Source organism: Crinia signifera, chromosome 5, assembly GCF_055691185.1.
Source record: "Crinia signifera chromosome 5, ASM5569118v1, whole genome shotgun sequence".
NCBI classification, from domain to species: Eukaryota; Metazoa; Chordata; class Amphibia; order Anura; family Myobatrachidae; genus Crinia; species Crinia signifera.
The window spans coordinates 169,596,375-169,620,114 of record NC_139221.1 but is presented as its reverse complement, the minus strand read 5'-3'; the positions used below and the strand labels follow the sequence as shown (position 1 = coordinate 169,620,114).

Here is a 23,740-nt window from a genome sequence, read left to right as displayed (position 1 = left end):
GAAGGTGAGAGACGGAGGGCAGCGAGGTGAGTACGCGCAGTGAGAATTGGCACAGGTCCCGCCCCCATGCCTCTTACATGTGCACTGATTTTATGTGATGGGGAGAGCGGGGATAAAGAGATCAATATCTTCTAGGTCTAAACCTGCTTGAGACAATTATAATAGTGCCGTGTCGCCTGTATAGAGGATAGGGGAATGCCTAAACATAAGTCAGACCTTTGCAGGATCTTAGATGCAGCAGTGGCAAACGCAGGATTTTCAGAAGGGGGTTTCCAGAGGGGCGGAGCAAAGCACAGAGATGGACACTTAGGTGACCCAGTATATGCCGGGTCAGTTAAAGTATTATAGATAGACCAAATGTATATAAATAATAATAATAATAATATACACATATATATATATATATATATATATATATATATATATATATATATATATATATAACATCAGTGTAGACCCCTGGGCATCTCAATGTATTGGGGCCCCTACCGAGCCTCCAACGGTAGGGGTGGGGGAAGCTTTGATGTCCTGCGGGTGGTAGGGGGTATTATATCAACCGCTCTGCATGTAGGGCCTGGATCAGCAATTTCCACTAATTACCCCTTTACTGCACAGATGGTGGGAGATGAGGTGGGAGAAGGGGGCATTGGGCTGAATGAAGGGGCCCTGATACATAACTTCCAGGGTGGTAGAGGATGTTTAATACGCAGAGGAAGGGTGTATAGTGGAGTGGGCTTATTATTCATAATTTTCTGCTGGGAGGATAGCTTGCTTGACTGCAGATATCTCCAGTTCCCAGAAATAGATTTCTTAGATTTTAATGGAATTAAAATATAGAGAATCCCACCTACCAAATGGTACTGGGGACTAGGGGATCAGAGTTCTGGAGGCAAAACAATCTGCAAACGAGATTATAAAACTACATACCAGGTGTGTGGATCTGGAGCAGTAACCAGCTGCTGGAAGGCTGATATCTCTGGTTCTGGGAACAGCAGAGACAAGCTACTAGTGTCCATCAAAGGGGAAGAGTCTCAGCTTTTGGAATATATCCTCAGAAAAGTCAGACAGAACCTGAAATATCTGACTGGGAAGAGCAATTAACAGGCATGAATGGGTACCACTGCTTTGAAGTCAGATATCTCCGGTTCGCAAGGGCTGATTTTTAAAATTCTTGTACCCATGGAAAGAGGAGACCCTCAGCTTTCAGCTTAGGGCCCTTAGACTCCTGGGAGGTTTATGGGTACTCAGAACCCCCCCTGCGTGCGCTACTGTGCAGGGTCTGGATTTCTCTGTGCCGTGTCCTGGGCCTGAAGTAGAACAGTAAGCAGGGCGCTCAGGTGCTGGGTGCGACAATCTGTGCACCGCATCCCATATGCAGGGGAGAGCGGCAAGCAGGGAGCCCAGCAGTGGCGTAACTATAGCTCCGCAGCCCCCGCGGTGGCGGGGGGGGAGGGCGCAGAGAAATTGGGGGCGCCGCCGGGGGGGGGGCTGCGGGGCTATAGTTACCCGCGGTCTGCGTCTCGCCCGGCTCTCTGTCAGGACCTTCCTGACGTCACGGTCCCGGCCGGCTCCTGCTGCAATGAAAACTGACAATTAGAAAATGGCTGCCCCCATACTGCAGACAGTTTTCTGTCTGCAGTATGGGGGCAGCCATTTTCTAAGAGTCCGTTTTCATTGTAGCAGCAGGAGCCGGCCGGGACCGTGACGTCAGGAAGGTCCCGACAGAGAGCCGGGCGAGACGACGCAAACCGCGGGTAAGAAGGGGGGGCAGGTTAGGTGGGGGGCACCTAATAAACATGCGGCGGGGGGGCGCTGAATAGTTAGTTACGCCCCTGGAGCCCAGCTGCAGGGAGGATGGTCTATGAGCCACGTCTGTGAAGCCGGGGAGAGTGACTGCAGGGAAGATAATCTCTGTGCCGTGTCTATAAAGCCAGGGAGAGTGGTAAGCAGGGAGCGTGTTCCAGTCCTGGTTAAGCTGGTACCTTCGCCGCTATGTGCGGTGTATATGGGAGGAGTTAAGACGACTGTTTTGCTGCCACTTCATCAGTGAGGGTGTGTTCCCACTGGTGTCTATTAAATTGAGAGGACTGGCCATTTATAAGGCCTTCCCTGCACGTTTCCATTCACCTGTGTACCTCTTCTTCCCTCTATCACACCTACACCTTTTACTCCCTTCTTCCCTGCACCTTCCTGTCCCCCTGTCACCCCTGAGACCCTAAACCTTGCAATGGAGAGCAGCTGCCAGGAAGAAGAGACAGGAGCCTTACCATGGAGTGGGAGATTGTGAGTTTAGAAACTGCAGTACTGGTTCTATAATGTTTGTGTATTTATGTATTATGATTTGTTTAACCTTTGCCTGACCACTGATTTTATTTAAATGTTTGAAACAGCCTATACCATAGATCATCTGTAATGTTAAATATTAATGCTCTATTTCATACAGTATCCAGTGTATACATTTATTAGGGCTTTTACCATTCCCCCAGATCCCGTTCTTACTACATTTTGCGTCCATTGCTTATAATCAGTGACTATGATAGCAAGAGGGCGTGGAGGTTACAGCCCCTTACTTCAACTTGTGCCTCCTCTCTGTACCGTACGTGCCAATGTGCGCTGAGCTGCAGCTGCAAATCACAAGGGGGACCAGGAGAGCTCTGCTTGCTGTGGCAGAGACACACGGATACAGTACAGAGGAAGAGGCTGCATAGGCTGAGCTGATAGAAGAATACCAGCACCAGGGATGCACCCACTAAGCTCTAGCATTTGGATCACAAACACTACTCCAAGGGGAGCGATTTTATCATCAACTGTGCCTGCCCGGGATGTATAGATATCTGGGAATCAACCTTCTGATAAACTGAATATTCTGCGTGGACCGTTATCATCTGCAAACAGATAACAGAGGGAATAGAACAACGTGGGAATCGGATTGCATTTGCTACTATTCCGTTTTGAATTGCACAGCCTTTGATATTTTCCACTTGGAATTGGGATTATTCTTACTGACAGACTTCCGAATTCTGCCCCCCCCCCCCTCACTATAATTATACCCTCCTCCTTAATTTTTATATTCTTCCCTCGCTACTAATAACCCCCCTGTGTCTTGTCTGTTAAATAATTTTACCAAACCTCTGCTAAAATCAACACCAACCCTTCCTCCTCTCTGACCCCTTCCAACACCCCCTTGTTAAGGTGAGTTATGTCTTTTCGGCACTTTTTCTCCTTGTGTGTGTTTTTTCGCTCTTGTGTTTGCTATATACCGTGTTTATTTATGATGCAGAGATTACAGATATTCGTTTGTGCTTCACTCTTCCCCCTTATATTATATGGATATGTTGTGTTAAGATGCTGGGACCTGATATGAATGACAGTATGAGTCATTTCCCCTAATTATCACAGTATGACGGGACTGGCACTTGCTGTATAAGAATCTCTACCGTCCATATGCTTGTCGTCAGAAGGCTCGATGCTACTGTAAGTTTAAGGTGTGGTCATGTCCAATTATAGTTACCATTGTAATGGCACACGATAGGTTAGATGATCATCCTGCTCTATAGTTGTCACGTAGATTCTATAACAGCATGTATGGACTGTATATCTCGACTTTCCCCACATCTCCTTTATATATTTTTTAACCTACATATGATTACATAACCGGGTAAACGCCGTGTACACAGTACTCACTGGAAGGAAGGAATGGGGTGGAGGCCGATACATCGCTGGTGGTACTGTACATGTCGTGTAGGGGGCGATGAACGCAATATCTGCACACGTATATTAAATATATTGAGGTCAAGCTTAAAAAAATGCGCTACTGTAAGCGGATGAGAGAGCAAGTGAGTACCACTCAGGGAAGTGATAATGACGGCAGTCCTTGTTTTTGAATCTCTTGAGACAAAGTAAAGTAAAGTGCTCGGCTAATGTGCTTAGCGCTGTGTTCTGAAAATGAGATGGGAAAGTAATTGAACAGCCCAAAATGAAATGCATATGTAGGATCATATGCTTTACACCCACGTTATATCTACAGATGGGATGAATAATTTTCATCAAAAACTAGTGTGTGTGTGTGTGTGTGTGTGTGTACACACTTTACAGATTACAGGTTTCATGGGTAATGAGGTTTCATAGTTAGTGAATTTCATCAAATGATAACAGAAGTGTTTGTACAGAATACCTCTGGAGAATTGATTGGATATATTAATTGATGCACAGTGTAAGCCTAAAAGCACAATTGTGAAGGTTATGTTATAATTACTGTCCATTGTAAAGTGCAGGACAATTAAAAATAGCATGTGATTATTTCCTGAGATGTTATACTGTATATAGAAATGATTTATTTTCATATACTTAAAAGTCATCACCAAAGCCTGGGAAGTGGCTGTTCCTTGACAACTAATAAGGGTGTGCTGTAGGTATTGACTGTAAATTACAATGATCTCATGCATCTCCATCTCTCTCTCTCTCTCTCTCTCTCTTTCTCTCTCTCTCTCTCTCGCTCTCTCTTTCTTGAGATATATATATATATATTTAAATATATATATATATATATATATATATATATATATATATATATACACATGCAGTATATCTATTTATGAATATGAATCCATCAAGTGTAACTGGTTAGCATGTCTGAAATACCTTCATTGGATCAGCAGTACTGGACAGCTTTACTTTTAATTACCCAGTTAAACACACACACACACACACACACACACACACACACACACACACACACACACACACACACACACACACACACACACACACACACACACACACACACACACGTACATACTTGGTTCTTGCTACTGTACATTCACTGTTAGAAAACCAGACTATGATGACATATTGAAAACTCTTGGTAAACTTGCGAAGTTTAAATGTAGTATGGCCTAGTTTCCATAGCCATTATAAAAATAGCCCTATACTGTAGCTCTAGATGATGAGTATGGTGGGGTGATCTGAATTTAAAGATGGTAGCTGTCCGTGTGTGTGTGTGTGTGTTTCATTGATCCACAATACTTATTTTTATTTACCATATATTTTTTCTGATTATTCCTCTGTAGTATATCAGTATCTGGTTTTCAATGTCTTTCAAGAGCGCAACAAAATATTTCAGATAAATATTAAATTACTTAACAACAGGACAAAAAATGTCAATTTCTAAACAGCATATTAAACCTGAATGTAGACATGTTTTTTTTTTCCCTTACCACACCCTTATGTATCTAGTGCAAACAGAAATCTTATCAGCCAATAGACAACTGCTCAACAGAAATGTATCCAACAACTATAGCTGTACCACCCAAACATAGGTGCCGATTCTGTGGGTGCTCAAGGGCCCAACCCCCCGCGGTAATTGATGAGCACCCACAGGCCGAGTCCCGCTGCTGGGCCGCCATATTAACTTGCTAATTTGCGGCTGCAGCACCCACATCGCCAGACCCGCCACCTGGGAAACAATATGCCAGGAAGAGTATTCTGTCCGTGGAGTACCTGCACCGTGGGGAAAATTTATTTACCTGCACTGTGGGGGCATTTATGTACCTGCACTGTGGGGGCATTTATGTACCTGCACTGTGGGGGCATTTATGTATGTGGAACTCTGTTCCCGTCATTTGAATATTGGAGACAACTGTGCTCCGTAATATAAATTGGTATTATTTTGTGGCCGCACCCTTCCTCATGAAGCACTCCTCTATATTTTTGGTTTGAGCACCCACCAGCAAAAACATAAATCGGCACCTATGCACCCAAATGTTGGTGTATATTTATATAGCTAGACAGTGCCAGTGAAGGGTATGATTTTTCAGTTAGAAAAAATGGGTTTTGTGTGATTATTCTCAAGGGCGCCCTTCCCAGCAGGTCAATTCTGCTGGGAAGGGCTGGTTCAATTGGCCAGCAATAAGCATATGAAAGATACAGGTTTTGGGAGTTTTTAGATTTAGGTCACTTAGGTGGAAAAAAAAAGTTTTTTACCCTTTTTGTTGATAAAAAAATATATAAATGTATTCACACATCTGAAGTATTGCATGCGTAAAAAAAGCACAAAAATTCGATATCAAAGATAAAAAAGTGTTAAAAAATAGGAAAGTATATGTCCAATGTCCACAATTCCAAGACACTTAAACAGTCTTTTTATAGGAGAAGCGGGGTAGGAATATTAGATGTTGAAATAGTACCTCTACTCCCGTCTCCCATATCCAGGGTCCTGTTGCGCTTCCAAATATCCGTCTCCGGCGGAGACCTGAGCTTTGTATCACACTGTGCGCCTGCAGCCGTGGAACCGGCTTCCAGTCAGCAGGGTATGTTTTTTCTCAGAGTTGTCCGCTATGTATGGAGATGAAATCGGCATACAGTGGGTCCTAATGTTGAAATGTTTAAAAGAGCTGCTCCATACGGAGAAAGTAAAACTTTGGTGACCACGTCCACCTGTAAACCAGCCAATGCGTTTCAATCTCCTGTGAGATCTTTGTCAAGGCTCAGGTGGAGGTGGTCACGTGGTCACCTTTATACTGCTACCTGCTAGTTATTCTGTATCCATGTTCCCATTTTTCAGGGTTCTCTAAAAGAGACAGTATCCTTTTAATTGTTACAGCCTCCAACTTAGAGGTAATCGTTAGTATTGTGCAAATACATTAAATTTGAATAAAAAATAGAGCCATTAGTCCTCCTGCACAACGTTGTTATTGTAAGTTTTACAGCAGAGATGGCAAGACACATTCAATTCACATAAACCACTTCAACTCAAAGTCCCCATTCATCCCATGGGGACTTAGAGTTTGAGCTCATGTATCCAGCACATCTCTGCCTGCGCTAGGGCTACCTCAACGTTATTTTTACGCCAATTTCCCCTCACTTGCTCTATTATTTTGAAACTAACTATATCATTTACAGAACACTGATGTTTCTGCTTGAAGTGGGCTGACATACAGTGATTCTCAACCCCGTTTTTTATGTAAAATTGATGTTTAAAATAAACTGCCACAATTAAATACAATTACAGGTTGAGTATCCCGTATCCGAGTATCCGTTATCCGAATTATTCCGAAAACCATACATTCCAGAAAGTGAATAAAAAATATTTTTTTTGCTAAAAACTCACTGGGGACATTTGTAACAGCATCACTGGGGACATGATATGTAACTGGCACTATATATGTGCAAGGCAATGACTGCTTGGCATTCAAATTCAATATCTGAGATAGTACACACATTTTGTTTCATGTTTTGAAACCTTGTTTTTTGAACAAATAAAATATATTTGTGTGTATTTTATGTGGTAATAAAATATATTTGTGTGTATTTTATGTGTTTATACAGCATACATGCAAGATACTTCAAAATACATAATTGAAATATTAAAATATTCCGAAATACGGAATAATCCGTTATCCAAAATTCTCCTGGTCCCGAGCATTTTGGATACGGGATACTCAACCTGTAACAGAAGTGTATAAAATACTGTACCTAAATAATATGGCGTAATGCACTCTTTACTGGACTTACTGTCGCATTCAGGAAAGAGGTGGACATTAGAAGACACCGTACTTGCCTACTTTTGAAAACTAGTTTCAGGGAGATTATAGTTGGCAGTAGAATTTTGCGCAGTGCCCCATTGAGGGGGTGTGTCATGCTCCACCCAAAGGGCGTGTCTAGTTCCATATATGGAGAGATTGTAAAAAAAGTTTGTGAATGTGACACCTAGAAGATATTGACTTAGAGAAAAACGCTTTTGCATGTTTCTTATTCAGGTCAAGTCACAACTTTTCCATACTAGGCGATTTTGAATATCTCAATTTCAACTTTTTCACTCCGCCCTATATGTAATTTTTATGAGCGGCGCCACCTGTGCTAGGGTGAGATCTTAGTGATAACAGTAATATTCCCTTACTTAGTAAAGGGTGTCAGCCAGTCTTTAAAAAAATAGTGATGGTATATCACTTAAAAAATTTGAGCAGATGGATAAAGATAGCGGCGACTAATTACTGTGCTAATAAAGCTGTTTTATAAATAAAAATATATTTATTTAGATGACAGAAGGGTATATAAGGACATGGGTAAAAAATACATAAAATTACATAGAGGATAAGAAAAAAATGTAGATAAAAAAAAAAATATATATATATATGAAGGTTTTCTACATATAAAAGATGTACATAAATATAAATATTTAATAAAAAGTGCTTAACTCAAGATGGTAGGAGGTTAGGTCGTCCAACGCGTTTCGTCACTGTGACTTCATCAAGGGAGTCACATTGACGAAACGCGTTGGGCGACCTAATCTCCTACCATCTTGAGTTAAGCACTTTTTATTAAATATTTATATTTATGTACATCTTTTATATGTAGAAAGCCTTCATATATATATATATATATATATATCGGTGTGTAGGGGTCGGCACTCTTGAGGATATCCGTAGGTAGTACCTCTGGTGCCTCTCAGCGTGTGCGGGCACACGGAATATACGAGGGAGCAGTTGATGGCACTCGGAGGATTTGTCAAAAGGTACACGGGACACAAAGAGTGTAGCAACGTTTCGGTTTTTAATAACCTTTTTCAAGCTTGAAAAAGGTTATTAAAAGCCGAAACGTTGCTACACTCTTTGTGTCCCGTGTACCTTTTGACAAATCCTCCGAGTGCCATCAACTGCTCCCTCGTATATATATATATATATATATATATATATACTTTTTTCTTATCCTCCTTGTAATTTTATGTATTTTTTACCCATGTCCTTATATACCTTTCTGTCTTATAAATAAATATATTTTTATTTATAAAACAGCTTTAATAGCACAGTAATTAATTGCCGCTATCTTTATCCATCTGCTCATATATGTGTATATATATATATATATATATATATATATATGTATAAATACAGGGGTGATCCGGCACTCCAATATACCAAACGATAGATGCCCCGGTGCCTTCCTCCAAGAGGCCTTACAGCCACAATATATCTGTTACTCCGGCAACCGGGGGGGGGACGGGACCGCCGAGTGCGTTCTGTATTACAGAATAGAAAGCACGGGCACTCAGGGACTCGAGTATGCAGTGAAGATAAGGACCAAGGGCCAGACCCCCGTCGTCAGGACATATAGGCAGGTGTATAACAAACAGCAGACCGATTTATGGAATAAACTTGGTCCTTATCTTCACTGCATACTCGAGTCCCTGAGTGCCCGTGCTTTCTATTCTGTATATTGAAGGCTGTGCTTGCAAACATTCCTCCAGCGGATGGCACCAGGGCAAGTTTTCCCTTTTGCAGCAGACATAAGTCCTGTGTGATGGCTCTTCCTGTCTATATATATATATATATATATATATATATATATATATATATATATATATATATATATATATATATATATATATTTCAGGACAGCTGGCACACACACCAATCTTCACACAGTTTGCTGGGGTGCATAAAGTCTCAGGCTCCTAATCCACCTTCATGGGAAGCCATATACAGTCCTTGAATGTTAGAGAGCCCTCACCAGGCTTTTTCTGTAGATATGAATAAAATATAATCTTTAATCCAACATAAATCACAGGAAATAGGTTGACGTTTCGGGCATCGCAGTGCCCTTTGTCAAGACATATACAGGTGCTTGTGGGAGCAGCAGATCTACTCCACAAGGTCCAAACTGCCCTTATATACCAATGCTTTTGTGTCAGGTGCTGTCAATCAGCTCATTAGCAACAACCGGAAATACTTTACCACGATCGTTACACACATAAACACATATAGCAATAGATCAATACACAAACATTTAGCTTACTGGGTTTAGTTGTATATAGCACAGGCTGTTGCCTTGCTTACCTTTCCCGTGTCTTAGGATACATTGGTGCCATTAGCGGTTGCCCACACTGTCTGCCTGCGGGAATCCAACATCACGAATCCTTCTGAATGTACATTGTGACTCTAACCTAAAAGTCACACAAAGGGCCATTAAAAAACATTGGCCCTTGATCCAAACGGATGCAGCTTTTAAGAGATTAAGCCTGAACCACCAATGCTGAGCGTATCCAGAGGGTGGAGCCTTAAGGACTTCTTATTACATCCTAATATGAGTCCTACGAGTGAGTTGTCCCAGAAATGTCTCTCTTTCAAGAAAAGTTGTTTTAAATGCCTGGGATGTACGACCTATAGATAGATCGCTCATTACAGGACCTTCTTTTTGTCAACCCATAGGCGCAAGAAAATTACTCTGACACAGACTACACTGTCAACTAGATCACATAATGTACTTATTGGTGTGTCCTTGTGGACTAATGTATGTTGGCAAGACTATAAGAACCTTGAGAGAAAGGATGGGCAAACACAAATCATCCATCAGACTTGCTTACTCCACAGGGAAAACCGACAAACCAGTAGCAGCTCATTTCGTTCAGGCCAAGCACCAAATCTCGACTCTACGCTATATGGCTTTTGACTGGATTCCACCGATGCCCAGGGGTGGTGATCGAGGCTTGGCATTATTAAAACGAGAAGCCTACTGGATACATCACCTTGACACCGTTGCCCCCCAAGGGGTTAAACAAAAAGAATTGTCTAAATATCTTTCCGTGAAAGGATCCTGTTGTCCAATAATAGTAGTTTATAGATACCCTCCCACAGATGTCTCGCAGCTGGATAATGAATCTGACAATACTGGTCAGATATGGTTTTAATTATATGTATTGTTTTGTATGTGTTTATATGTCACACTGTAATGCCGTATATCAATGCTGAGTCTTGGGTTGCTGACACCACATAAAGTAATTTGGTTAAAATTATTAAAATAAACCGATTAGGTGTAAATTGTCAGTAGTTATGACAACCACCTCTCCCATTGTAAGATCTGCTGCTCCCACAAGCACCTGTATACATCTTGACAAAGGGCACTGCGATGCCCGAAACGCCAACCTATTTCCTTTGATTTATGTTGGATTAAAGATTATATTTTATTCATATCCACAAAAAAGCCTGGTGAGTGCTCTCTAACTCTCAAGGACTATATATATATATATATATATATATATATATATATATACTCTTTGTTGAACCGCACTCAAAGCAAAACATGGGGCACAAGCGCGGTGCTCCACTAGAGGATTTGATCCCAGAATATATGCACATTTGTAAAAAAGCAGGCACTCACCAATAGAGAATTGAAAGGATCAATAACAGAGTTTTATTCCATAGTAGTAAATTTCAGGTCTACCAGACAGGTCCACTGGAATTTGATTATTCTAGGTACCAGCTACTACTTGATTGTGGAAATCTTTGTTCTGTTAACTTTTATGATTCAGTCCTATACCTAGAGGGCATATTCTATCCCAAAAAAATTTGGTTTGACAAATCTGGAAAATACCAAATCAAACACAATTTTCTCTATTGGAAGACTAATACCCCTGATGAAGTCTTGATTGATAAGACGAAATGCGTTGGTTCAAATAAAGATATCGGACAAACCGTTTATTACTTCGAGTATTTTTACATCATTTCAAGTCATGGACTGTTATTAACTTTTTAAGTCATCTCTTATTGAAGAGATCATTTGGCGCTTTTCCACTTTTGTTGTTCATGTTTGCTATGGTACCACCTTCAAGGAATCTAAGTGGATCAGCGGCCTATCCTATTATATACTTTTTACTCATTTATAATATATAAAGTGTCATTTAGCGCGACTAGGTGTATTGTTGGAATATATATATATATATATATATATTGGTAGTAGATATCGCACGAGCTTCACAAAGTCAGCAATCGACCGTGCTGAGGTCAAGTCAATACAAATAGTAGGGGATCCCTATATATAGAGAGAGAGAAAGCAGACTCTTGTGTCATACCCAGAGAATTGATGTAATGGTACTTGTTTCCTAGCACGGCGCCACCGATTTTGATTGTATCCATCGGGTCGGAAAAATTGCGTCGATCGCATCGCATGCCAACCAAATCGCATGCGATCGACCCGATTTTTATATTAGAATCAATGTAAAATGGTCCCTGAGACCCGATTTTACATTGATTTCAACGTAAAAAGCCCCCAAACCCCCCATGTTAATACCAAACCCCCCCTCATGTTTGAAATGCCCCCCCCATTGTTAACGCCACCCCGCTATTGCCGCCAACCCGAAGCGTGGCGAATGCAGTGAGCCCGCGAGGGGCGGCAGTACGCGTCCTCCGACCTTTTCATACCCCCACTATCCGTGTCAGCGTGGAGTTGATGTTATAAAGTGTGGCGAGCGCAGTGAGCCACCGAGCCCGAAGTGTTTTGAGCGGCCGCGCATAACTTCACAGGTATACGCTTCCCCTCGCGGGGCTCGCTGCGTTCGCCACGCTTCGGGCTCGGTGGCTCGCTGCGCTTGCCACACTTTATAAAATCAACTCCACACCAACATGGATAGTAGGGGTATGAAAAGGTCGGAGGACGCGTACCACCGCCCCTCGGGTGCTCGCCACATCTTCGGGTTGGCGTTAATAGCGGGGTGGCGTTAATAATGACGGGGGCATTAAACATACTTTACAGCTATATTCAATGTGAAATGGCCCATATTGGCCCATTTCAGATTGTCATCTATGTAAAATCGCGTTGATCGCATCGCGGGCCATTATAATGGCCCGCAACCGACGCAATCAACCCGATTTTCACTTTAAAAAAAATTTAACATTAAAGTCTATGGAAAAATCGCGTTGATCGCGTCGGTCGCATCGGGGCCGCGATGGACGCGATCAACACGATTTTCTCTTTCACCGGCAAATTAGCTGGTGATTGACAGAAAATTGGGTCCATCGTGTTGATAGTATGCCTTAAGTACCTTAAAGTTAAGGCATACAATCAACGAGATGGGCACCGTGCTAGGAAACAAGTACAGATGTAATTTTTGTGGGGGCTGCCTATCTCACAAGATCCCCTGTTGGAAGGGGGATATGGAGCACAGTTGTGAGTTGGCGCCCCTAGTGATGATCTTCACAATTTGATCAGTCCAGCCTTAATACAAACTCAAGTATATAGAATAAGAGTCCAAATAATTAAAAAAATATATTAAAAAAGTCTCTTCATCCACACAGTGGCAACAATTCATCCAGATCCTTATGGTTTTCATTGAGACAACTCAAACGCTTGATAACAGCAGAAGAAACTCAACCCATTTTGTCCCTTAAAAGGACTTCATCAAGGGTTAACGGACCAAAAGGATTTAATAAGGCAGTCTTTCTCAAAAGGAATTAATTCCTATTAGGTGGTAAGTGAGTCTTTGGAACAGTATAACACCTATTAGTGTGTTTTCTGTGGATAAACAAACCGGCTGGGTGGCGGAGAACCTTTCTCCTGGATATGCTGCTAATATATTTGCAGTCTGATGTTACGTTAGTAGATAAGGGGCCAGATGCACTAAGCTTCAAAAGTGATAAACTGGAGAGAGATAAACAGCCAGCCAATCAGCTCCTACCTGCCATGTCACAGGCTGTGTTTGAAAAATGTGAGGTAGGAGATGATTGGCTGGCTGTTTATCACTCTCCATTTTATCACTTTTGAAGCTTAGTGCATCTGGCCCAAGGTCTCTTTAATGGCAGTACCAGTATAAGGTTAAAAGGAGATGACGACTCCAATCGGTCTGGGGAAGCCCGATGTGTATTCAAGATGGACCCGGGTTTTATCCGTGGTGGATCCAGCTATAAAAACTCAGATATTGGGATAAAACACTAAATTCTGTACAGATTCTGGGGTTAATCCAAAGGTGGTTCTCACCTTCAGTGAGTGTGCTCTGGTCACACTCACTGAAGGTGAACGATCCCTGAGGGATCGTTCCCCTCAGGGAATGATCCCTGAGGAACGGGCACTGCCCGAAACATGTCGGATTAAATAAAGATGAAGGGTCCTTGATGAAGTCTTAGATGACGAAACGCGTTGGGTACTGCCTGCTGACTCCTCCATAAAGAGATAAGTTCTGATACTTCTGTATCTTTTATCTATAACCTATTGTATATCTCCCATTTTTTAGCGATATTTGTTATAGGCATTTTTACTTAGCTTCGCATTTTTTTATATTGCTTTTTTCAATGACATTTCTTGTGCTGTTTGTTCTTATATAAATACTATTGTGCATTTTTATACAAAAATTTTTTTTTTTTTTTGTACCAAATAAAACTTTTATATGTTTTAAAAGTAAAACGTTTCCTATAAAGATATTTGTAGTCGCTTAGACCTTTTATCCAAACCATTGTATCTTTATGCTACACCCCTTACCAAGGTGTTTTTCTTAGAGGTCAGCTGACACCCTTTTTTCTAAAGGTATATCTGTCTTTTTGACACAAAAACTCAGTTGTTCAGGACACAAGTGGCGCCCTACATTACCCTTCTTTTCCCATATATATATATAGATATAGATATATAGATATAGATATATCTATATATAGATATATATACAGAGCCGAATTTCCCATTAGGCACGTGAGGCACCGGCCTGGGGGCGGCACATGTTTGGGGGCGGCACTTGGATGCCTGTGATAGTACTGTCAGCCCAAAATGTACCAATAACTGCAAAATATCCACTGTACTGTACTATATTCCATCTTAAATAGAGTGTAAATGGATAGGACATGCAGATACTGTCCCTATAAACTGTCCTACTTAGTAAACATTATTGTTGTGCCTAGGGGCGCCCTCATCCCTAAATCCGCCCCTATATATATATATATATATATATATATATATATATATATATATATATATTATATACAAACACAGGTAAGGTTAGCACTCTCAAACAAATGTATCACCTGCGGTGCCTTCCTGGATACTCCAAACTGGGGTCCATTCATATGCAATTTGTAGGGCGGCACTCGCACTTGAAATTACTCACAGAGATGTAGATAATGTCATTAAATGACATTAACTCCGTCTGTGAGTAACTCACAGGGGAGCAAAGCAGCCTGAAATAGGGCCTAAGAACAGACATTGAAACTATATTTTCATCACTCCCCATACAGGCATCAAATCAGATTACTCCCAGCGACTCCTGTAGCTCACCCATGCTCTGCTCAGTCCTAGGAGTCCTAGATCAAAAATCCGGAAGTCCTCTTATCACAAAGGATAGCTATTTTTGGCATAGCTATCCTAGAGCTATATGCTTCATTTACCTAGCTATCTGACAGTATTGTATTAACTGATGAAAGTTTTGAACAAATAAAACAATGGGATTTTTGTTGAGAATGAATCCCCAGAGAAAGTCATGGACCCCATCCATTAATCCATTTTTTTTGGGAGAGATTAAATAGCTGGATGTTTTTTACTTGTAAATTATTGCTTTTTTTGTTTAAACTGGTTTGCCAGGATCTTCTTGATGCTTTTTTTCCTTTGTGGTTATGCTTTTTTTTATAGAAACAGCCTTGGACAATAACACTGGATAATAGACTGGTACCAGCAGGATGGTCCTAATGAATAGATGAATGAATAAATGTGTATACAATAAGGTTTCTTGCTTCCTTATTCTGAATAGTTCTATTCTCCTTTATTGATTGACCATAGTTTATTCCATTGTTTGGGCATTAAATGTTGCACTTATTTCATATATGTGGAAACCACATGTTTATATATATATATATATATATATATATATATATATATATATATATACATATATATATATATATATATATATATATATATATATATATATATATATATATATAAATACCAACACACTCGCCATTCCTAAGAATGGGGTGCAAACAGCACCCACTTCCCAGGATGGGGTGCGGTGGCCTGTGACCACACACTCTAGTAAATACAAACACAGGGGGCCCAGAACTCACTACAACAAACTAACTCACCTTAACCCCTTACCGCCGCGGCCTGTTTTTGCCTTCCTGACAGAGCCCTTTTTTTCAAATCTGACATGTATCACTTAAGTGGGGATAACTTTTTTTTGCTTTTACTTATCCCAGTGATTTTGAGATTGTTTTCTCGTGACACATTGTACTTCAAGTTAGTGGTAAATTTTGGTCGATACAGTCTGTGTTTTTTTGTGAAAAATACCAAAATGTCGTAAAAAAATTGAAAATTTAGCAATTTTCAAAATGTTAAATTTTCTGCTTGTGAGACAAATAATCATACCACTCAAAATAGTTAATAACTAACATAGACCATATGTCTACTTTATGTTTCCATCATTATTTCAACCTCCTTTTAATTTTTTTGGACACTAGGAGGCTTAAAATATGAATAGCAAATTCTCAAATTTTCAAGAAAATTTCAAACACTGATTTTTTTTAGGGACCAGTTCAGTTCTGATGTGACTTTGAGGGACTTGTATGTGAGACACCCCCATAAATGATGCCATTTCAAAAACTGCACCCCTCACAGTATTCAAAACAGCATTTTGGAAGTTTGTTAACCCTTTAGGTGTTTCACAGGAATTAAAACAAAGTGTAGGTGAAATTTCAAAATTTCATTTTTTTTGCAGATTTTCAATTTTAATACATTTTTCTAAGGAACACAGTAGATTTTACTAAAGAAATGTGACTAAAAATTGATTCCCCCAATTCTTTTGTTTTCATAAATATCCTATATGTGGCCCTAGTGTGCACGTTGACCAAACCACAGGCTTCATAATAGAAGGAGCACCTACTTGATTTTGGAGCCTCCTTTTTATGAGATTATTTTTTAGGCACCATGTAGGTTTCTAGGCAACATAAGATGCTAAAAGTTAGGAACCCCCCCCCCACAAGTGACCCCATTTTGCAAACTACACCCCTCAGGGAATTCATCTAGGGGTATAGTGTACATTTCAAACCCCCAGGGGTTTCACCAATTGTGGTACAACTGGGCTGTGAAAATGAAAAATTACATTTTTTTACACAAAAATGCAGTTCTGGCTCAAAATTTTTAATTTTCACAAGGAATGAAGGAGACAAAGCACCCCAAAATCTGTGCCCCAATTTCTCCCGAGTACGGCAATGCCTCATATGTGACCAAAAAATACCATTTGGGTGCATGGCAGGACTCAGAAGGGAAGGAGTGATTTTTGGATTTTGCAGCACAGATTCTGGTGGAATGAATGGTGGGTGCTATGTTGCATTAGCAAGACCCCCGAAGCACCAATACAGTGGAACCCCCCCACAAGTGACCCCATTTTGCAAACTACACCCCTCAGGGAATTCATCTAGGGGTATAGTGTACATTTCAAACCCCCAGGGGTTTCACCAATTAGTGGTACAACTGGGCTGTGAATATGAAAAATTACATTTTTTACACAAAAATGCAGTTCTGGCTCAAAATTTTTCATTTTCACAAGGAATGAAGGAGACAAAGCACCCCAAAATCTGTGCCCCAATTTCTCCCGAGTACGGCAATGCCTCATATGTGACCAAAAAATACCATTTGGGTGCATGGCAGGACTCAGAAGGGAAGGAGTGATTTTTGGATTTTGCAGCACAGATTCTGGTGGAATGAATGGTGGGTGCTATGTCGCATTAGCAAGACCCCCGAAGCACCAATACAGTGGAACCCCCCCACAAGTGACCCCATTTTGCAAACTACACCCCTCAGGGAATTCATCTAGGGGTATAGTGTACATTTCAAACCCCCAGGGGTTTCACCAATTGTGGTACAACTGGGCTGTGAATATGAAAAATTACATTTTTTACACAAAAATGCAGTTCTGGCTCAAAATTTTTCATTTTTACAAGGAATGAAGGAGACAAAGCACCCCAAAATCTGTGCCCCAATTTCTCCCGAGTACGGCAATGCCTCATATGTGACCAAAAAATACCATTTGGGTGCATGGCAGGACTCAGAAGGGAAGGAGTGATTTTTGGATTTTGCAGCACAGATTCTGGTGGAATGAATGGTGGGTGCTATGTCGCATTAGCAAGACCCCCGAAGCACCAATACAGTGGAACCCCCCCACAATTGACCCCATTTTGCAAACTACACCCCTCAGGGAATTCATCTAGGGGTATAGTGTACATTTCTAACCCCCAGGGGTTTCACCAATTGTGGTACAACTGGGCTGTGAAAATGAAAAATTACATTTTTTTACACAAAAATGCAGTTCTGGCTCAAAATTTTTCATTTTCACAAGGAATGAAGGAGACAAAGCACCCCAAAATCTGTGCCCCAATTTCTCCCGAGTACGGCAATGCCTCATATGTGACCAAAAAATACCATTTGGGTGCATGGCAGGACTCAGAAGGGAAGGAGTGATATTTGGATTTTGCAGCACACATTCTGGTGGAATGAATGGTGGGTGCTATGTTGCATTAGCAAGACCCCCGAAGCACCAATACAGTGGAACCCCCCCACAAGTGACCCCATTTTGCAAACTACACCCCTCAGGGAATTCATCTAGGGGTATAGTGTACATTTCAAACCCCCAGGGGTTTCACCAATTGTGGTACAACTGGGCTGTGAAAATGAAAAATTACATTTTTTTACACAAAAATACAGTTCTGGCTCAAAATTTTTCATTTTCACAAGGAATGAAGGAGACAAAGCACCCCAAAATCTGTGCCCCAATTTCTCCCGAGTACGGCAATGCCTCATATGTGACCAAAAAATACCATTTGGGTGCATGGCAGGACTCAGAAGGGAAGGAGTGATATTTGGATTTTGCAGCATAGATTCTGGTGGAATGAATGGTGGGTGCTATGTCGCATTAGCAAGACCCCCGAAGCACGGTGAAATGATGAACCTAATAATCCATAGATGTGTGGTATATTTTAAAGCACTCCTTCATACATAGGCCGGGTTTGTCGGGGCAAGTTTCACAGTGGAAAATAGTTTGCTTTCGTATTCCCTTTTTATAGCAAACTTTGCACCTTTTTTGTGTCCTGCCCTTTTTTCCAGTGGAGGGGATTTCGTTTGGAAAATGCTGCCCTGATACAATACGGGGGCCAGTACTAGAAGTACTGGGGCCAGTACTAGAAGTACTGGGGCCCTCTGCCTGCTGGTTCCCAAATATTAGGCCCTTTATGACTTCCTCTTGAAAGTGCAAAAATGTCCCCGTCTGGCTGGTAGAACGGAATAGTACGTAAGCGTTATACAGTGCCATCTGGATGATATACACGGCCAGCTTCTTGTACCAGATTTTTGTTTTCCACAGGGCACTGTATGGCTTCAGTATCTGATCTGAAAGATCCACTCCGCCCATGTACTTATTGTAATCTAGGATACAAATAGGTTTTGAGGTGTGGGTACTGGTACCTCGTACAGGGACGGAGGTGGTACTGTCTCCGTGAATTGTTGTCAGTATAAGGACATCCCTCTTGTCCTTATATTTGACCAACAACATATTTTCGGTGCATATTCCCCTGCTTTCACCCTTTCTCAGTAATTGGGCAACATGCGTTTTTGGGAGGCCTCTTTGGTTCTTGCGCACAGTACCGCAAGCTGCTGTACCTCTTGAACCAAGGGCCTTAAACAGGGGGATGCTGGTGTAAAAGTTATCCACATAGAGGTGATAACCTTTATCCAGGAAGGGGTGCACTAAATCCCAGACAATCTTTCCACTAACACCTACGAGGGAGGGGGGGCATTCTGGCGGTTCAATTCTTGTGTCCTTCCCTTCATATACCCTAAACCTGTGGGTGTACCCTGAGGTACTTTCGCACAGCTTATACATTTTTATGCCATACCTTGCCCTCTTATTGGGAAGGTACTGGCGGAATTTAACCCTTCCTTTAAAATGTATAAGTGACTCGTCCACACAAATGAATTTTTGGGGGATGTACATCTCAGCAAATTTGGCGCTGAAATGATCAATGACCGGCCTGACTTTGAATAGCCGGTCAAAGGTGGGATCATCTCTGGGTGGGCACTATGCATTATCGTTGTAATGCAAAAATTTAAGGATCGTCTCAAAACGAGTCCGGGTCATGGCCATACGATGAAGTGGGGTGCTGTACAGAACATCTGTACTCCAATATTGCCTAATTTCTGGCTTTTTAACTATGCCCATATGTAACACCAGACCCCAAAACGTCATCATCTCTACTGCATCTACAGGGGTCCACCTAGCAAATGATGACGTGGGGTTTTGGGCAATAAACTGCTGGGCATATAAATTACTTTGGTCCACCATTAAATTTATAAAATCATCAGAGAAAAAGACTTTGAAAAAGTCAATTTCTTTGAGGCCTGTACTATCAAATTGGATTCCTGGGTTGGCCAAAAACTCAGGAACCTGGGGCTCAAAATTGTCTGGTGGTGGGGTCCATACGAGATCAATCATTGGGGGGGGGGTCTCAGCTGCTCTACGGGGGCGTCTTTGAGGGGGTCCCTCATCACTAGAGGAGGAAGAGGAGCTTAAGACAAATGCCAATTCATCGCTTACTTCACTGGCTGTGTCAGTGTCAGAGGCAAGAAGGGCATATGCCTCCTCCGCTGAAAACAGTCTTTGCGCTGATTGGGACATTTTTATTATTTTTAAGTGTAGTGTTTCAACACGTGTATAGTGTAGGGTATGTAGTGTGTATGTAGTGCTTTAACATGTGTAAGTTTAAAAGAAAAAAAAAAAAGCTCCTGCGCCAAAAATTGAGCACAGATGTTGGTCAGTAACGTCCGTCACTGATCAGCGCTCAGCGGGCACAGGACACCCACAAAAGCACCGTGGGTGTAAAAACAATTAAAAAAAAAAAACCACAGCACTCTCCAAAAAAAAACAATTAAAAAAAACTGCAGAAAAAAAATTATATCAACCCTGTGCCAAAAATGCTGTTCAGTGATGTACGTCACTGATCAGCGCTCAGCGGCCACAGGACACCCACAAAAGCAACGTGGGTGTAAAAACAATAATAAAAAAAAAAACCACAGCACTCTCCAAAAAAAAAACAATTAAAAAAAACTGCTGAAAAAAAATTATATCAACCCTGTGCCAAAAATGCTGTTCAGTGATGTACGTCACTGATCAGCGCTCAGCGGCCACAGGAAACCCACAAAAGCAACGTGGGTGTAAAAACAATTTAAAAAAAAAAACCACAGCACTCTCCAAAAAAAAAAACAATTAAAAAAAACTGCTGAAAAAAAATTATATCAACCCTGTGCCAAAAATGCTGTTCAGTGATGTACGTCACTGATCAGCGCTCAGCGGCCACAGGACACCCACAAAAGCAACGTGGGTGTAAAAACAAAACCCCACAGCACTCTCCAAAAAAAAAAAACCTGCTGATCAGTGATGCAACACTGTGATGCAACACAGTGATGCAACACTGATTAGCAGTGAGGGGCAGCAGGCACACAACTGTGGGTGCAACCTGACAGGGTATATATAAAAAAAAAAAAAACCTGCACCCCAAAAAAAGGTGCTGATCACTTAGTTTATAGTGATCAGCACAAAAGGGGGGCAGCAGGGGGGAGCAGATACAAAATTATAGCGCAAAAAAATAGCACACAATTTAAATCTCTGCCACAATGACGCTGCTGCAGCAGCAGCAGCAGCAGCAACACAAGGAAGACACAAGGAAGTCACACCAGGAGCTGGTAGCACGGATGCCACCAACGATCAGGTCAGTATAGGGCACAGATGGGCACGGAGACCGCTCTGCACGCTGTTCCTGACCGGAATGGCGGCTGCAGGGCTGTCTCCGTTACCTCATCTGAGGTGAAATGGCTGTGATTGGTCCGTCGGTCCGACGGACCAATCACAGCCTTTTGGGGGCAGGTGGGGTGAAACCAGTGTCACCCTTACACCCGGTGGTGATTGGTGCTGTACTTTACAGCACCAATCACCACCGATCCCTGTGTCACCGGCGAACGTTATTCGCCGGTACACAGAAAACGCTGTAATTGGCTGTTCACATTGAACAGCCAATCACAGCGATCGCCGAACGGGGGGGGCGGTATCGCTGCCCCCCCTGGGCAATGAGGGAAGATGTCTGCTGTCAGAGACAACAGACATCGTCCCTCTGTCACCGCGTCTCTAGACGCGGTGGCACTTTAAAGTCATGACGTACATTTACGCCATGTGTCGGGAAGTACATCCCGGCCATGACGTAAATGTACGTCAAATGTCGGGAAGGGGTTAACATTCAAATAATCAATTAAATAAATAATGGGGTTTTAGTTCATGAATTGATCAATACATTTAAGCTTGCAGCCCATCGCCAAGGGACCCCATTTCACTGCAAGTCCTACACTAACAACTGTTTTTCTTAGGAACCTGGCACCTGCTTACACATCATAGCTAAAATGAACATGTGTTATTTGCCTGGGTTAAAGCTCAACTGCCAAGTGCCTTATGGCTTTTAAAGGTGAGACCATCCCAAACACAGCACCTGAATTAGTATTAAAGGGGCAGCTGTCACAGGTTTCAGGTAAATGAGCTTATCTAGGGTGCATGAGAAAGCTATGATCACAGTAACAAAGGTTAATTAAAAATCAACCCATATATATATATATATGACAGTGGTGTGCGGTCCGGCACTCTCCCCTCCCGACAACAGCCCCGGTGCCTTCCAGGCGTAGGAGATATCAGCAAACAAGAAATAGGCGGCATTCCGAGGACTTCTTTAAAAGCGTTTTGTATTTAGGTCAGGACACCAACGTTTCGAGGCTTACGCCTCTTTGTCAAGGTGATGTAAAACAGTGAACAAGTGTACGATACAAAGGCTTACCTTGGTAAGGTAAGCCTTTGTATTGTACACTTGTTCACTGTTTTACATCACCTTGACAAAGAGGCGTAAGCCTCGAAACGTTGGTGTCCTGACCTAAATACAAAAAGCTTTTAAAGAAGACCTCGGAGTGCCTATTTCTTGTTTGCTGATATATATATCATACCCTCCAAGAGTAACGAATTTGCCGGTACAGTACCGTTTTTTAATGGTCTGTACTGGCAAATAAAGCCTGTACCAAATGTACCGGTTTTTAAAGAAATGACAGCTGGGCAAAGAACTGTATGTGCGCTGCCTGGCTGTATAGTCAAAGTAGCGGCAGCAGTCTGGTGACTGTCCGTCGCTATTATCAATTCTCCCTCTGGACGACCGCTCGTGGTCCGGCAGCCAATCAGGAGCAGCTGCCGGACCGTGAGCTCCTATTGGCTCGCGGCCCACGACCATGCCTTCCACGTGAACAAGTGCACTGCATGCCAAAGAACGAGGTTATATTAGTGGAGCAGCACCTTTACCTGCGTTAACCCTTTACATGCACTTCCCTTCACACACAGTTCCTTAGTTGTGGTCGGAACCTGTTGTCAGCCGAAAGCTTTTCCAAGAGCGTACGTACACACTGCCTGGAAGGATCCAGGTCAGGATTCAGATTCAGTTCCGCCGGTGTTGTTGTAAGAAGATTGTGTGGAGTAGGAGCAGATCCCCAGACCTGCAAAGAGGTGATATGGGGGACTCCATTGACCGCAGGCGTGGGATCAGTCAGATCCCTCTCTCCCATGGGCCTTCTGTACTTATGAGCCGTCTTCCTATTCCTCAGCCCTAGGCTCTCTCTGCCCGGTACCAATTCTGAAAGTTGCTGTGGCCATGCCCCATTTACCTGTGGCCATGCCCTTTCTGGATTTGTACCGATTTCTGCCCTTGAAATGTTGGAGGGTATGATATATAGTAGGCGTTGGTGGCGGCAATCGGGTCCAAAAAACACAATACACGTGTCTCGTGTGCAACGTTTCAGCGCCCTTAGCGATTTTATCAAGAATGGCTATGGGCGCTGAAACGTTGCACACGAGACACGTGTATTGTGTTTTTTGGACCAGAGTGCCGCCACCAACGCCTACTACATATTGCTGACTACCTGGGTA

General features: G+C 42.1%; 1 protein-coding gene across 6 annotated transcripts in view; it reads left to right on the top strand.

The window, feature by feature from the left end:
* The first annotated feature begins 2,620 nt into the window (after positions 1–2,620).
* LOC146080714 (poly(rC)-binding protein 3-like) overlaps positions 2,621–23,740 on the top strand; it is a 517,154-nt gene continuing 496,034 nt past the window's right edge. For 5 of the 6 annotated variants that reach the window (XM_083188286.1, XM_083188279.1, XM_083188281.1 and 2 more), the window contains exon 1: positions 2,622–3,192. The gene's annotated coding sequence lies outside the window, so the exon portion shown is untranslated. Of the gene's footprint in view, positions 3,193–23,740 lie in introns of all 6 variants that reach the window. The other variant, XM_083188283.1, reaches the window with a different exon arrangement.